Raw genomic sequence first — 13,807 nt, forward strand, 5'->3', positions numbered from 1 at the left:
AATAAACATCTGGCCCTGTTCCGTGAGGGCCTTAGAATGACTGCATACGTGTTATGATTGTTGTAGAGCGTATCTGGCAGCTGACAAAGCTGTAAGCTAAAACACTTGTTAGATGGAATAATTCAAGCATAGCCCATCAGTGCAGCTGCGCCTTTTGAAATGGGAGAGGCTGAGAGAGACATAGGAGGGAGCAAGGTGATTTGACAGAGAGGATGTGATTCCTTCTCAGGATGAGTATGATGAGGTCACTAGGTCCTCCGGAAAGTAGACAAGTGCCGGGAGAATCTGTCATCAAGCAAAATGTAATTTCCATTTTGCTGAATTTGAGGTGGTGATGGGCATGCCTGTGGCAAATCGTTCAGTCTGTCCCTTGGCACGTTTGTTAGTAGCTGGAGTCTCAGACACAAGAGTGAGCAAAAGACATAGGACCCAGCGCTCAAGGAGCCTTAAGATCCATCAGGAGAACTCATACAATTACAAACTAACTGGGAGAAAGGGCACTCACCCATGCTGCAAGATTGTAATAGAGGACTCTGAACTAGCCCATGGGGTCAGGGTTGGGCCCTTGGAGGTCTCCCAGCTAACAACTGAAAGGTGAGTACAAGCTGCAAGCAGGAAAGATGACATCTAGCAGGTGGGACAGCCAGAGGGCACAGAGAACACAAAATGAATTGTGGCAAGAGGGAGCAGGATGTGCCTCAATGAGTGAGGCTGGCCAGGCAAGCTGGTGTACGGGGCCAGATGAGGACGAGTGGCAGCAGATAAGAAAGGCGAGGACAGATGACTCAGATCCTGGTGGCTCCTGTGAGGTTTGTGGGTCCTTATTCTAAGGACAAGGGTTTGGCCTGGAGCTTTGTAGGAAGGCAGGGTCTAAAGGGTTTTGAGGCCATCTGATGAAAGGTTAGGTGGATAATTAAAATGGATTCTTTGAGACGAAACAGAGACAGGTATGAGCAAAACATCAAAGACGTGAAGCTAGAAAAGCAAGCAAAAGGGCAGAGGGCTCCTCAACAGAAAAGGAGACCCTGGCCTCAGGCTGAAGACTGTGCCACTTGCTAGCTAAGGGGCTTTAGATGAGTCTGTGTCACCTTTCTGTGCCAAATTTCCTCTAAAACACAGAGATCTTGTTAGTGCCACTCAAACAGGGCCATTCGGAGGATTACATGAGCTAACAGATATCACATATTTGATACAGGTCCAGGTATGTAGTGAGTGTATTTAACTGAAGAAAAAGGGAAGAAATAGCAAAATGAATGGAAGAATAGTGAGACAGAATGTAAGCTACATTAGGACAAGAAGACTTTCTTTCTATTTTGTTCAATGCTGTATGCCCAGTACCTTGAAGAGTGACTGGCGCATATGGGCATGCAATAAATACTAGTTGAATAAATAAGTGAATAAATAAACAGAATCAGTATAGTTTATCCTAGAAGCTAGAAAGGAAAGAATTTCAAAGATGACCATATTATGTCAAATGTGAAATTAATATTTTTCTACATTTTACATATATAATTTTGCTTGTTTATATCACTGCGACTCTCAAAGAAGCTAGAACACATTTTTGTTTTATTTGGAGACACAATAAAGCAATATATTTGCTCAAATGTATGGACAAATTGATAGACAGCTCACCTGAATGTGGATTTCCTAGTATCTAGGAGGTTAAGAGGAGGTTACTGGCTTCTGGTGTAGGGGTCACAGTGTTTTCAGGAAAGTGAGTTGAAGTGGGTGAGCTGACATCAGATGACACTTCTTCCCTGACTGGTTCTGGGATCACTGAGCTTAAGCTCTGTTTTGTCTCCAGCGTTGGTAGGCTAGGAATGAGGTCGGTGCCACCGTTCTTAGAAAACAGATTTTCCTTACAGCCCATCTGTGCAAGTAAGTAGTGGCCTGGGTTATAACTAGATGTTGTTCTATTTACAAAAACTTTGTGAAGTGGCTCCCAGGGCAATTTCTTGTTTAACAGGGGTGGTCTAACTTAAATTTGTATTTTCTCATGATCTTTATTTTGGGGTGAATAATACACCTCTGTGTTTGTGCTGATAAACCACTTTTTGACGTACCTCCTCCTGATCTTACCCCAACTCCATCCTCTGACTCATTTGCAGATCTTTTAGCTAATCCCCTTGTCCCCCACTACCCTCCTCCTCTAATATTCGTCTCCATGTGTGTCTTGTCTTCCCTGACAATATGGGATTCTCCATCCTCTGACCATTCCTCCCCGCTCACCTTCCCTAACTTCTTTGGCATCGTGGCTTTGGGCTCTTGAAGCTGTTTCTTCATGGCATCTATACTTCCTTTCCTAGCCTGAGCCCTTTTTACCAAGGCTCTGGCTCTCTACAGCCACATCCTTTGCCTCAGCTTTGGGGATTCACCATCTCCCATCCCCCAGCTCAGCACACTCCACAATGAAAATAAAAACAGCCAGCACAAACCTCAAAAGCAACAACCACTGACGCAGCACTTTCCTTCCCATCTGTGGTTTTTAAAAGTCTCTCTGTTGGTTCTCATATCAGCAGTTGAACCCTGCATTTTTATTTTTTCTTTTTCCCCAGAGACTATATTGGTGGTTCATTGAGCAAAGGCTGTCTCAAGTTCTCTGTGGGCACAGTCTCAGCTTTCCCTGGCTGGATATGGGGCGCCCACATGCAGCAAACCTCTGTGCTTCTGTGGAAAGGGTTCAGAGAGAAAGGTTGAAGCAGGGAGGACCCGTTGTGACTGTGAGGGAGAACCAATGGTCTCCAAGAGACTGATTGGTCCAGTGGGACCAATGCTGGCCTTTGGCTTCCTTTCCACACACAAGAGCATGTGCATGTTAACAAAGGTAGATTTATGTAGCAATGTTACGTTTTGGGTGATTTACATTAAATTTTTCCTTTAAGTAATTTGAAAGATTCAAGAACAAGAATGCATCCTGTTCATATTTTTATTCCAAAGTCCCTTCACTCTGGGCCTGCACAGAGTAAGGACGCAGTATAACTTCTAGAATAAATTAAGAAATACAATTTCCCAAGTGAAATTTGCAATCACTCTCTGAAGGAGGAGTTATAAGCCCCATTCGTATATCAGACAAGAGACATTCAAGAGTTGACCAAATGCAGTAAGCAAAAATGAACTTTGCCTTACATTTCAAGGTGTAGTGTTCCATGACGCTCCTGGTGTGATCTGCAGACCAGCACAGGAATCTAATTCTTCCTTCAATAGACCGTTTTAGGAGTCAGGCACCAGACGTCAGACTCAAAATGCAGAGCTAATTAAGAGCCAAGAGCTCACTCCAGCTGCAGGGAAGAACTGGCATGTGGACGAAATAATGGCACAGAGGAAGCACATATTATTGGGTACGCTCACAAGGATGGACAATGGGGACAACCAGAATGAAGATATCGTGTGAGAATGTGCAGAAGAAGGGGTCTGAGAAGGTTCTCAAAAGAACTGCTATTGGAATACAGTGTCCAGGGAGGCCTGGAATTGCCAGTTTGCTTCCGGAGTTCTAGCAGAATTCAGTCAAAGCAGATAGCATGTGCAAAATCCAGCACGGGACAAAAGAATGCTGTGTCTTGGAACCTCCCGAAGTTTGGTATGGCTCCTGCTCAGATTGTAAGTGGGGAAAGACTAGATAATTATCAATTTTACATGCTATGCAAAAATGTTTAGATTTTTAGTGGCAGGTAATGGGTACCAATGACAGATTTTCAATGATCTTCACTGGATGTGATTTCCAGGCCCTGCTGTTGTCTTTCCCAGTGGTTTGGGTATTGAAGCCCTATGGGTCACTGGTAGTAGAGGCTTTGGCCATCCTTAGGGATGCTGTAATCTGACTGGGGGAATGGGAGGAAATGGAACAGCAAAGTTGTGGGGTTTTCTTCCAACTTCTAAAGGCAGCCCAAACTTAACTGCTTTTGCATAGATCCCATTGTTCTCTCTGATAAATAGAAAAAGAAAACATTCTAGGCCTCTCTGGCCACTCGTCCAAGCAAAGCCTATGAAGGGTTCTCCAATGAGTTTGCGGTGATATCTCAACTTCCTGTTCTGTCTCTATTGTATGTATAATACATGCGAGAAAGGCACAGAGGCATTTCTCCATGTATATAGACTTTCACGCATCCACAATGAATGGTCTAGTATGGAATCCAGTGTTTCATATCGTGCTATTGTTATAAATCAGTTTGATAGGAAATATGCATTGGCACTCAGTGCTAATATGCATGCCCATGCTAAGAGTGTCTGTGAATTCAAGGGTCTCCTACAAACACACCACTACAGCATGAGGTAAAAAACATGTCATAAGAGAGGATTTTTTTCTGCCTTCTATAAGACTTACAGGATGGGCAGGCACATATTTATTATACTGATTGGTTGCAGGGTGGGAGGGAAATCAGGAACAATTCATGATGATATTTGAAGAGGGTTTCCTCGGAGAGCAAACAGCAGGAGGCAAAGCACTCCATAAAAAAATTTACAAAGGATAGTCTTATTTTCTTTGTAGAAATGAATGCATTTTCAAAGTTTTAAGTAAAGAAGGTATATGATAAGACCTTGGCCCTCTGTAAGTAAAATTTCAAAAAAAATTTTTAAAAATTTAAGGTAAAACTCGTTTGAAAAGAGATCTCCCTAGATGAACAGGGTGGTATCAGTCTCAGCTGCTACATCCAACACTCTCCCCAGCCTTGCTGAGCTGGGCCCTCCTTACCCACATCATCACTTCTGTGGTGGGAATCCTCTTCAGGGCAGGTGTTAGATCTCTTCCTCATTTGTCTCTCTTGCTAGCTGCTGAATCACCAGCAGGATCAGAAACCTGACATCACTCATAAGAACATTTGCTGATTTCTTTTGATGCCCCTTTGAGCTTGATTCCACTACTATAGCAACTGCAGGTCCCAGAATTGCCCTGAAGACAGTGCATTATGGTGGAAGACAAATGGATTTGAAGCAGAAATCAAACACCTGTTTGAACTTCATTCAAACACCAGTTTGATATGAAATATGGCGACTTCCTCTCCTTAAGTCTTATAGAAAGCAGAAAAAAATCCTCTTTTATGACTTTTTTTTTCTCATGCTGTAGTGGTGTGTTGGTAGAAGAGCCTTGAATTCACAGACACTCTTAGCATGGGAATCCATATTAGCACTGAGTGCCAATGCATATTTCCTATCAAACTGATAGGTTATTTATACCATATATACTCCTTATGTGACCTTGGTGAATTTTGTAAGCCTCTCTGCCTATGTTCTCACGGGTAAAATGGATCCTTTTAGAAGGCTTATATAGGATATTGTGCATGGAGAGTCTGGCAACTAATCTGTATTCAACAAATGCTTGCCCAAACCCCTCACTCCTCAATCACATAATGCCCCTGAGAGAAAGGGTGCCAATCTTTGTTCAGTTGTGTGCAGGGGCTAATTGTTATGAAGTTTCCTTATCTCCATTGTGTACTCCACATGCAGATGTTCAGAAATGAAGATTTTCTTCCTATTTATATATCAGGATGCTTATTAAGGTAATAGCAAATTATCTGCTAATTTCAAGATGCAGGTGTTTTGAAAAAATAATCAGTGATTCCTGGATTGGTTATTTATTTTCTGTGGCTGGTTGTTTCAGTTACTTCACCAGCTTTAGTCAGTTACTTGATTGTAGACAGCAGTTTTAAATTATAAAGAACCATCTTGTTCAAGTTTGCCCTTGGATATTAAGGAATTCTAAAATTACAATATCATCAATCACTCATGCCTTATACTCATAATGTCCCCACCACATCATATAAATACATAGAAAATGCAGCAAGCAATGGGATGTAATGTTTAAATAGTCCTCATTCTTACTTTATAAGAAAATTAAAATAAAGGTAAAATATTTGAAAATTACCAGAAATCAGTTAGATTGCTGAAATTAGAATTCTGCCTCTATGCATTGTATATCAAGTCTCCACCAGTGATAAGCAATGATAAGGCATTAGAATGGGTTTTGAGAGAGATGATGACTCATCTTTGAAAATAAAACCCTATGATTAATGCATCCTGGAAAATCCCCTTCTCGCTGTCCCTCTACAGAAGTAATATCTATGCTGACAGAGTTGAATTTAGATTTTGTCAAAAAACTATGCCCCTAAGTTAATTCAAAGTAACTTCTGTCTATGAAATCATAGACTTAAATTTTTAAAAATACTTGGATGTCTATCCTATCTATCGAATAATTATTTCCTTATTTAATACCTAACAAAGTGATCATTTTCCTTGTGTTTGAACAACATAAAAAATGAGCTTTAGAGTTTCCTTCTTTTCATTGAACCAAAATATCTTTTCCTAAAAACTCTGCCTATTAATGGCATTTCTACTTTTACGGTGAAATAGAGCAATTTTAATTTCTCTTGTGAAATTATTTAATACCTCCTGTATAATCGTCCATATTTATCTTCTCCAAATCCAATGAAATACCTCCACTTCTTTTTCATTACTTTTCTCTTGGCATGATTCTAAAACCTCACAACATTCTCCATTGAGCATGCGCCACGTTATCTAGGAGCTTCTCAAGCACAGCCCTCAAAAGCAAAGGCAGTATGCTGTAGGAAGGCTGCAGATAAAGTAGTCTGTTCCCATGCTTACTGTGTGAGACTTCTATCAGTTTAAATACACTTCCTTCCCCTTCATTATTTTGTAAACAAGTATATTTGGTAAGGCAGTGCTCTACCACTCTCTGCCTAGAGAAGCAAGAAAAAGCTGTGTATACAAAGATGGCCTCTATGGTGTCACAGTTACCTTGAGCTGGGTGACCTTGAGTGAATCACTTACTTTCTAGGCTTCGATTTTCACTTTTGTAGATTGACGCTCAACATGTAGAGCTATTCTGAAGGTGAAATAAAGGAATGCATGTAAAACACAAAGCATGTGATTCCAACTAAATAAATGTTCAAGAATTCAGGGCTATCTTATTATAATAAAACCACCATTACTTTGCACTTACAATGAAGTTAAATTGTTATTACAATGAAATACTATCACTTCTCTTTAATTGAAATGACTTTTAGTAATATTTTGTTAGACTTAAAGTTACTGGTAAACATCTAGATTTTTCAAATAACCCATAAAATCATAATGATAAATAATAAAGGAACTTAGAATTTCTCTGTGCACCGGTAAATGAATTAATCATATGCCTCTGAAAAAAACTTAAAAGCCAACTCTACTGGGAAATACAAAAGAGAAATTTAAAAATATTATTTCTAGATGAAAATTTGAATATTTAAAAATATCTGTAAATTTGGTTTGATATGATACACATAAATGGATGTTTATTTTTTATGCATCAGCATAATTCTTAATTAATATGCAATAAACTATACTAAAAATAAGTTTATAATGTTTGAAATGAAAAATCAATAACAGGATTCTTGCTGAACTATGAAATAAAATACACAGCAAATGCCCTAACTGAACATTCCTTAGGATATATTGTATATTGCACTATTAGAAGCCAGGGTGCTCGTGGGAAATAAAGGCTACTGGAAAAAATACCCAAGTGAAGGTATACATTTGTAGGTTTCTAAGAGTCTGTATCATTAATACTGTTTGAAACTTACAAATGTATACCATGGCTTGTAATTTACATATTTGATGATATATGTTTTTAATCATCATTAGGCACCTCACTCTTAGAGGCAATATTTATCCACCTTTCCTATAATATCTTCTTGCCACAGAGAAGAGACACCCATCCCTGTCACCACATGAATGAGTATTAGAGGAAAGCTTCCTGGCGCGCCCTAGTGACCATAGCTTGCTCTTGCTGGGTTGCTTAGCTGCCTTGTGAAGCCTGATGCTTTCTGGTTGTGGCTATGTATATTGTTCATGCTCCCTGTGCTCTCTTGCTGGCTCTTCCTCATGTGTAGGCAGTGATGGTCTTGGTGGCCTGGGCACCCTCTCATCTCTATGTATCCAGCTGTGGCTGACGTGTACAGATTTTCCGTTATTTCTGAAGCTGTCAGAGAATGTGGATGCATAATCTGCTTTGCAGGCCTTATCATGCCTCTTGTTTTCTTTCTGAAAACAAGCAGGAATTACAAGATCTAGATTTCAGATCAAAGATGAAGAGCCCACTCCAAACTATGGACTATTACACAGTCCATAAACAATGTTTAATTATTATTTTTTTCAAAATTTAATAGGATGAGAAAAGATCTATGATGGAATTAGCTGTAAAAATAACTTCTAAAAAAAGCTAAGATTCAGGCTATGTAAAATAAGCTGCAAAAAAAAAAAGGAGTTATAGGCTATTCAGTATTAATCCAATTACACTACCCCATACGTGGGACACACAAAAAACGTTTGTAAGGCAAGATATCAGGTGTCAAACTCTGAGAGACAGTACTGTAGTTCCCACCCCCAAGTAACTTGGATATCCTTTTTTCAGTTTCTTTTTGCTGAGGAAGATTTGCCTTGAACTAACATCTGTTGCTAATCTTCCTCTATTTTGTTTGTGGGTCACTGCCACAGCATGGCCGCCAACAAGCGGTATAGGTCTGCCCTGGGAACTGAATCCAGGTCACTGCATCAGAGCACACTGAACTTAACCACTAGGCCAATGGGTTGGCCCCTCTATAGCCACTTATTTTCTATAAACACTATGGCTTCTGATAGTACAAAATGCAATGTACCCCAAGGAACACTCAATTATGGCTATTTACTGTGTATATTATGTCATAGTGGTTTCTCACTTAAAACACTACAAACTAATTTTTTACTATACTTTATTGCATATTAATTAAGAATTACATTGGTGAATTAAAAGTAAACATCCAGAGTGACATTGGTGACATGGCGGGGTGAGCTCACCCGGGACTCTCTCCCCTCCAGACTACAACCAAGAGGAACAACTGAATTCCAACCAAAAATTCCTAGTGGCACAGAGATCGTCGGAGACCCACAGCAGCCAGATGATGGAGGGCGGAGAGGCTGGAGCCGCCCTTGGAGGAGCTGGAAGGAGATAAGAGAGAGCTTCGCTCCCTCCCCTAGAGACTGGGATCGCTGCCATGGTTGAGGGAAGGAGTGGGTGAGGGGCCGCATGTCCACAGGATCGTCCAGGACTCCCACCACCTGTGCAGTGGAAACCCTCTAATGGGGGAAAGCTTTCATGTGGGGGGACCCCATCAAGCCAGGGCCCTGGGAAACCAGAGAGCGAGTGCTGAACAGAATCTGGGTCTGCGCACGAGAGAAAGTGTCCCTCCTTCCCCAGCCTGCTCTGCATGCCGCCATAGCAACTGAAGGCCGCGGGCTCAGAAAACAAAGCTCTCAACCCCCATCTAGTGGAGACAGGCTGTACCTGCAACTGAATAATAGCATCTTGTGCAAAAACCACTCCTCTACCATCCAGCAATTTATAAAAGCTCCAGACCAAAAGGAAAACAATAAAAACACAGAATTATGTCCTGAGGACTTGGAAATAGGTAAACTAAGTGAAAATGAATTCAGAATAGCTATCATCAAAAAACTCAATGAGGTAAAGGGAAATATAGAGAAACAAGTCATTGAGTTCTGGAGTTACTTCACAAAAGAGATTGAAAATATAAAGAAGAATCAATCAGAAATACTAGAGATGAAAAATACAATGGATCAGATAAAACAGAATACGGATTCCCTGAATGCCTGTGTAGACACCATAGAGGAACAAATTAGCATAATCGAAGATAGACAGGCTGAATGGCTCCAGACAGAGGAAGAAATAGTACTAAGAATTAAAAAAACTGAAGAAAATCTCAGAGAACAGCTGACTTAATGAGAAAATGCAACTTAAGAATCATCAGAATTCCTGAGGGCGTGGGAAAGGACCAGAAAGTGTGCTCAACGAAATAATAGAAGAGAACTTCCAAAATCTAGGGATTGAGGGAGAAATGTGTATGGAGGAAGCTTTCAGATCTCCTAGATTTGTCAATGTAAAAAGACCTACTGCAAAGCATATAGTAGTAAAAATGGCAAAAATGAATGACAAAGAAAGAATACTCAGGGCAGCAAGGCAGAAGAAAACAACCTACAAAGGAACCCCTATCAGACTCAGCAGATTTCTCTACAGAAACCTTACAAGGTAGTAGAGAATGGAATGACATATTAAAAACTTTAAAGGATAAAAATATTCAGCCTAGAATACTCTATCCAGCAAAAATATCCTTCAGATATGAGGGAGAAATTTAATCTTTTCCAGACAAACAAAAGCTACGGGACTTTGTAGCCAAAAGACCTCCAGTACAAGAAATCCTCAAGAAGGCTCTCATGCCTGAAAAAGAAGAAACAAAGCCCTAAATCAGTTTAAAGAAGGAAATAATAAAAATCAGAGCAGAAATAAATGACATAGAGTCTAAAAAGACAATAGAAAGAAATCAATGAAATCAAGAGCTGGTTCTTTGAAAAGATAAACAAAATTGGCAAATGTTAGGTACACTCACCAGGAAAAAAGGAGATAAAGCTCAAATAAATAAAATCAGAAATGAAAGAGGAAATACCAAGGACTATAAGAGAATACTATGAAAAGCTATACACAAAGAAATTGGATAATCTAGAAGAAATGGATAAATTCTTAGAATCATACAATCTTCCAAAATTGAATCAAGAAGAAATAGAGATTTTGAATAAACCAATCACCACTGAGATTGAAACAGTAATCAAAAACCTCCCAAAAAATAAAAGTCCACGATCACACGGCTTCCCTGGTAAATTCTACCAAATATTCAAGGAACACTTAATACATATCCTTCTCAAACTCTTCCAAGATTGAAGAGGAGGGAAGCTTCCTAGATCAAGCTAGGAAGCCCCAACATTACCCTGAGACCGAAACAAGAGAAAGAAAACAGAAAAAAGAAAGTTACAGGCCAATTTCATTGATGGAAATTACTGTGAAAATCCTCAACAAAATACTAGCAAATCTAATACAAAAATATATTAAAAAGATCATACACCATGATCATGTGGGATTTATTCCAGGGATGCAGGGATGGTTCAACATTTGCAAATGAATCAATGTGATACACCACATTAACAAAATGAAGAATAAAAATCACATGATCTTTTCAATCAATGCAGAGCAAGCATTTGGCAAAATACAGCATATATTTATGATAAAAACTGAATAAAATGGGTATAAAAGGAAAGTACCTCAACATCATAAAGGCCATATATGACAAACCTACAGCTAATATCATACTCAATGGAGAAAAACTGAAAGCTATCTCTTTAAGAATAGGAAGAATACAAGCATGCCCACTTTCACCACTCCTAATTAACATAGCATTGGAAGTGCTAGCCTGAACAATCAGGCAAGAAAAAGAAATTAAAGGAATGAAAATTGGAAAAGAAATGAAACTGTCACTATTTGTAGATGACATGATTTTATATATAGAAAATCCTAAAATATCCACCAAAAAAACTTTAGAAATGATAAATGAATACAGTAAAGTTGCAAGATAAAAAATTAATGTACAAAAATCAGTTGCATTTCTACACACTAACAACAAAGTAGCATAAAGAGAAATTAAGAACACCATCCCATTTACAATTGCAACAGAAAGAATAAAATACATAGGAATAAGCTTAACCAAAGAAGTGAAAGATCTGTACACCAAAAACTATAAAACATTGTTGAAAGAAATTGAGGAAGACACAAAGAAATGGGAAGATATTCTGCGCTCTTGGATTGGAAGAATTAACATAGTTAAAATGACATTTCTCCAAAGAATAATATACAGGTGGCCAAGGGGTACATGAAAAAATATTCAACATCATTAACTATCAGGAAAACGCAAATGAAAACTACAATGATCAACAACAAAAAAACCAATAATCCAATTAAAAAATGGGTAAAAGTTATGAACAGAGGTCTCACCAAAGAAGATATATGGATGGCCAACAGGCATACGAAAAGGTGCTCAATATCACTAGCTATCAGGGAAATGCAAATCAAAACTACAATGAAATATCACCTCACTCCGGTCAGAATGGCTATAATTAACAAGACAGGAAACAAAAAGTGTTGGAGAGGATGTGGAGAGAAGGGAACCCTGGTACACTGCTGGTGGGCATGCAAACTGGTGCAGCCACTATGGAAAGCAGTAGGGAGAATCCTCAGAAAGTTAAGAATAGATCCACCATACAATCCAGCTAGTCCACTGCTGAATATTTATCCAAAGAACTTAAAAACACAAATGCATAAAGATACATGCACCCCTATGTTCATTGCAGCATTATTGACAATAGCCAAGACTTGGAAGCAACCTAGGTGGCCACCAAAGGACGAATGGATAAAGAAGATGTGGTATATATACACAATGGAATACTACTCAGCCATAAGAAATGATGAAATCCAGCCACTTGTGATAACATGGATGGACCTTGAAGGTATTATGCTGAGTGAAATAAGTCAGAGGGAGAAAGTCAAATACCATATGATTTCACTCCTAAGTAGAAGACAAAAACAACAACAAACAAAGACATTGAGACAAATATTGGTTTGTTGGTTACCAGAGGGGAAGTGGGGCAGGAGGTGGGTGAAAAGGGTTGACCAGGCACATGTGTATGGTGATGGCTTGTAATTAGTTTGGGTGGTGAACATGATGTAACCTACACAGAAATCAAAATATAATGATGTACACCTGAAATTTACATAATGTTATAAACCAATTTTTCTGCAATAAAAAAAGTAGCAAGGCACCAGCAATCTCAGAGTTGCAAGCAAGACAAGGAGGGCACTGATGATGCCTCTGGCAAAAGCAGTTGTGTGAAAAGCTCAGGCTCTCAGATACAACCAGAAGCAGCTCAGAACCAAAGTGAACAATTCCTTACCCAAATAAGAAATGTGTTTTTTACTACAAATGTGCCATCAAAGGAACAATTCATCAAGCACCATGAAGAACTGCAGTAACACAGCAGCACAGAAAGGAAATGACAACTTTCCAGAAACCAAACTTAAAGTTATGGAAGACTGTGATCTAACTGACAGAATAATCGAAAATAGCTGTCATAAAGAAACTCAATGAGTTACTAGAAAACTCAGAAAGACAGTTCAATGAGCTCCAGAATTAAATTAATGACAAGACGGAATACTTCAACAAAGAGATTGATGCTCTAAGACAAACACCAAACAGATATTCTGGAACTGAAGAGCACAATTAATAAGAGTGAAAAACAAGTAGAAAGTATTGGAAAAAGAACAGACCCTATGGAAGAGAGAATTAGTGAGCTCAAAGATGGAAATCTAGAAATGATTCAAGTGGAAGAAGGGAAAGAACTACGATTTTTCAAAAATGGAGAAATTCTATAAGAAATATCTGACTCAACTAGGAAAGCAACATAAGGATAAAATGTATCCCAAAAGGAGAAGAGAGGGAGAAAGGAGCAGAGAATTTATTCAAAGAAATAATAGTTGAGAACTTCCCAATTCTGGGAAAGAAACAGGATATACAAGCACATGAAGTTAATATAACACCTAAGTATCTCAACACAAAAGACCTTATCCAAGGCATATTAAATTAAAACTGTCAAAAGTCAATGACAAAGAAAGAACATTAACAGTGGCAAGAGAGAAGAAAATACATAGGAACCCCTACTAAGCTATCAGCAGATTTCTCAGCAGAAATTCTACAGGCTAGGAGACAGTGAAATGATATATTCAAAATATGGAAAGATAATAGCTACCAGTCAAGAATACTCTATCCCAAAAAAGTTACCCTTCAGATACAAAGGAGTAATAAAGCCTTTCTCAGACAAATAAAAGCTGGTGGAGTTTGTTGTCACTTGACTTATCTTCCAAGAAATGATGAAAGGAGACCTCTTA

The 13,807-nt window shown here is 38.9% G+C and overlaps 1 protein-coding gene across 4 annotated transcripts in view; it reads right to left on the reverse strand.

Moving 5' to 3' along the window:
• Positions 1-2,536: 2,536 nt before the first annotated feature.
• GARIN6 (golgi associated RAB2 interactor family member 6) overlaps positions 2,537-13,807 on the reverse strand; it is an 83,114-nt gene continuing 71,843 nt past the window's right edge. The window contains exons 7-9 of one of the 4 annotated variants that reach the window (XR_011506430.1): positions 6,784-6,838; positions 3,127-3,278; positions 2,537-2,667 (exon numbers count right to left, since the gene is read on the reverse strand). The gene's annotated coding sequence lies outside the window, so the exon portion shown is untranslated. Of the gene's footprint in view, positions 2,668-3,126; positions 3,292-6,783; positions 6,839-13,807 lie in introns of those variants that run through there. The other 3 variants (XR_011506433.1, XR_011506431.1, XR_011506432.1) reach the window with 3 other exon arrangements.

This window comes from Equus asinus, chromosome 10 (genome assembly GCF_041296235.1).
Source record: "Equus asinus isolate D_3611 breed Donkey chromosome 10, EquAss-T2T_v2, whole genome shotgun sequence".
Taxonomy (NCBI): Eukaryota; Metazoa; Chordata; class Mammalia; order Perissodactyla; family Equidae; genus Equus; species Equus asinus.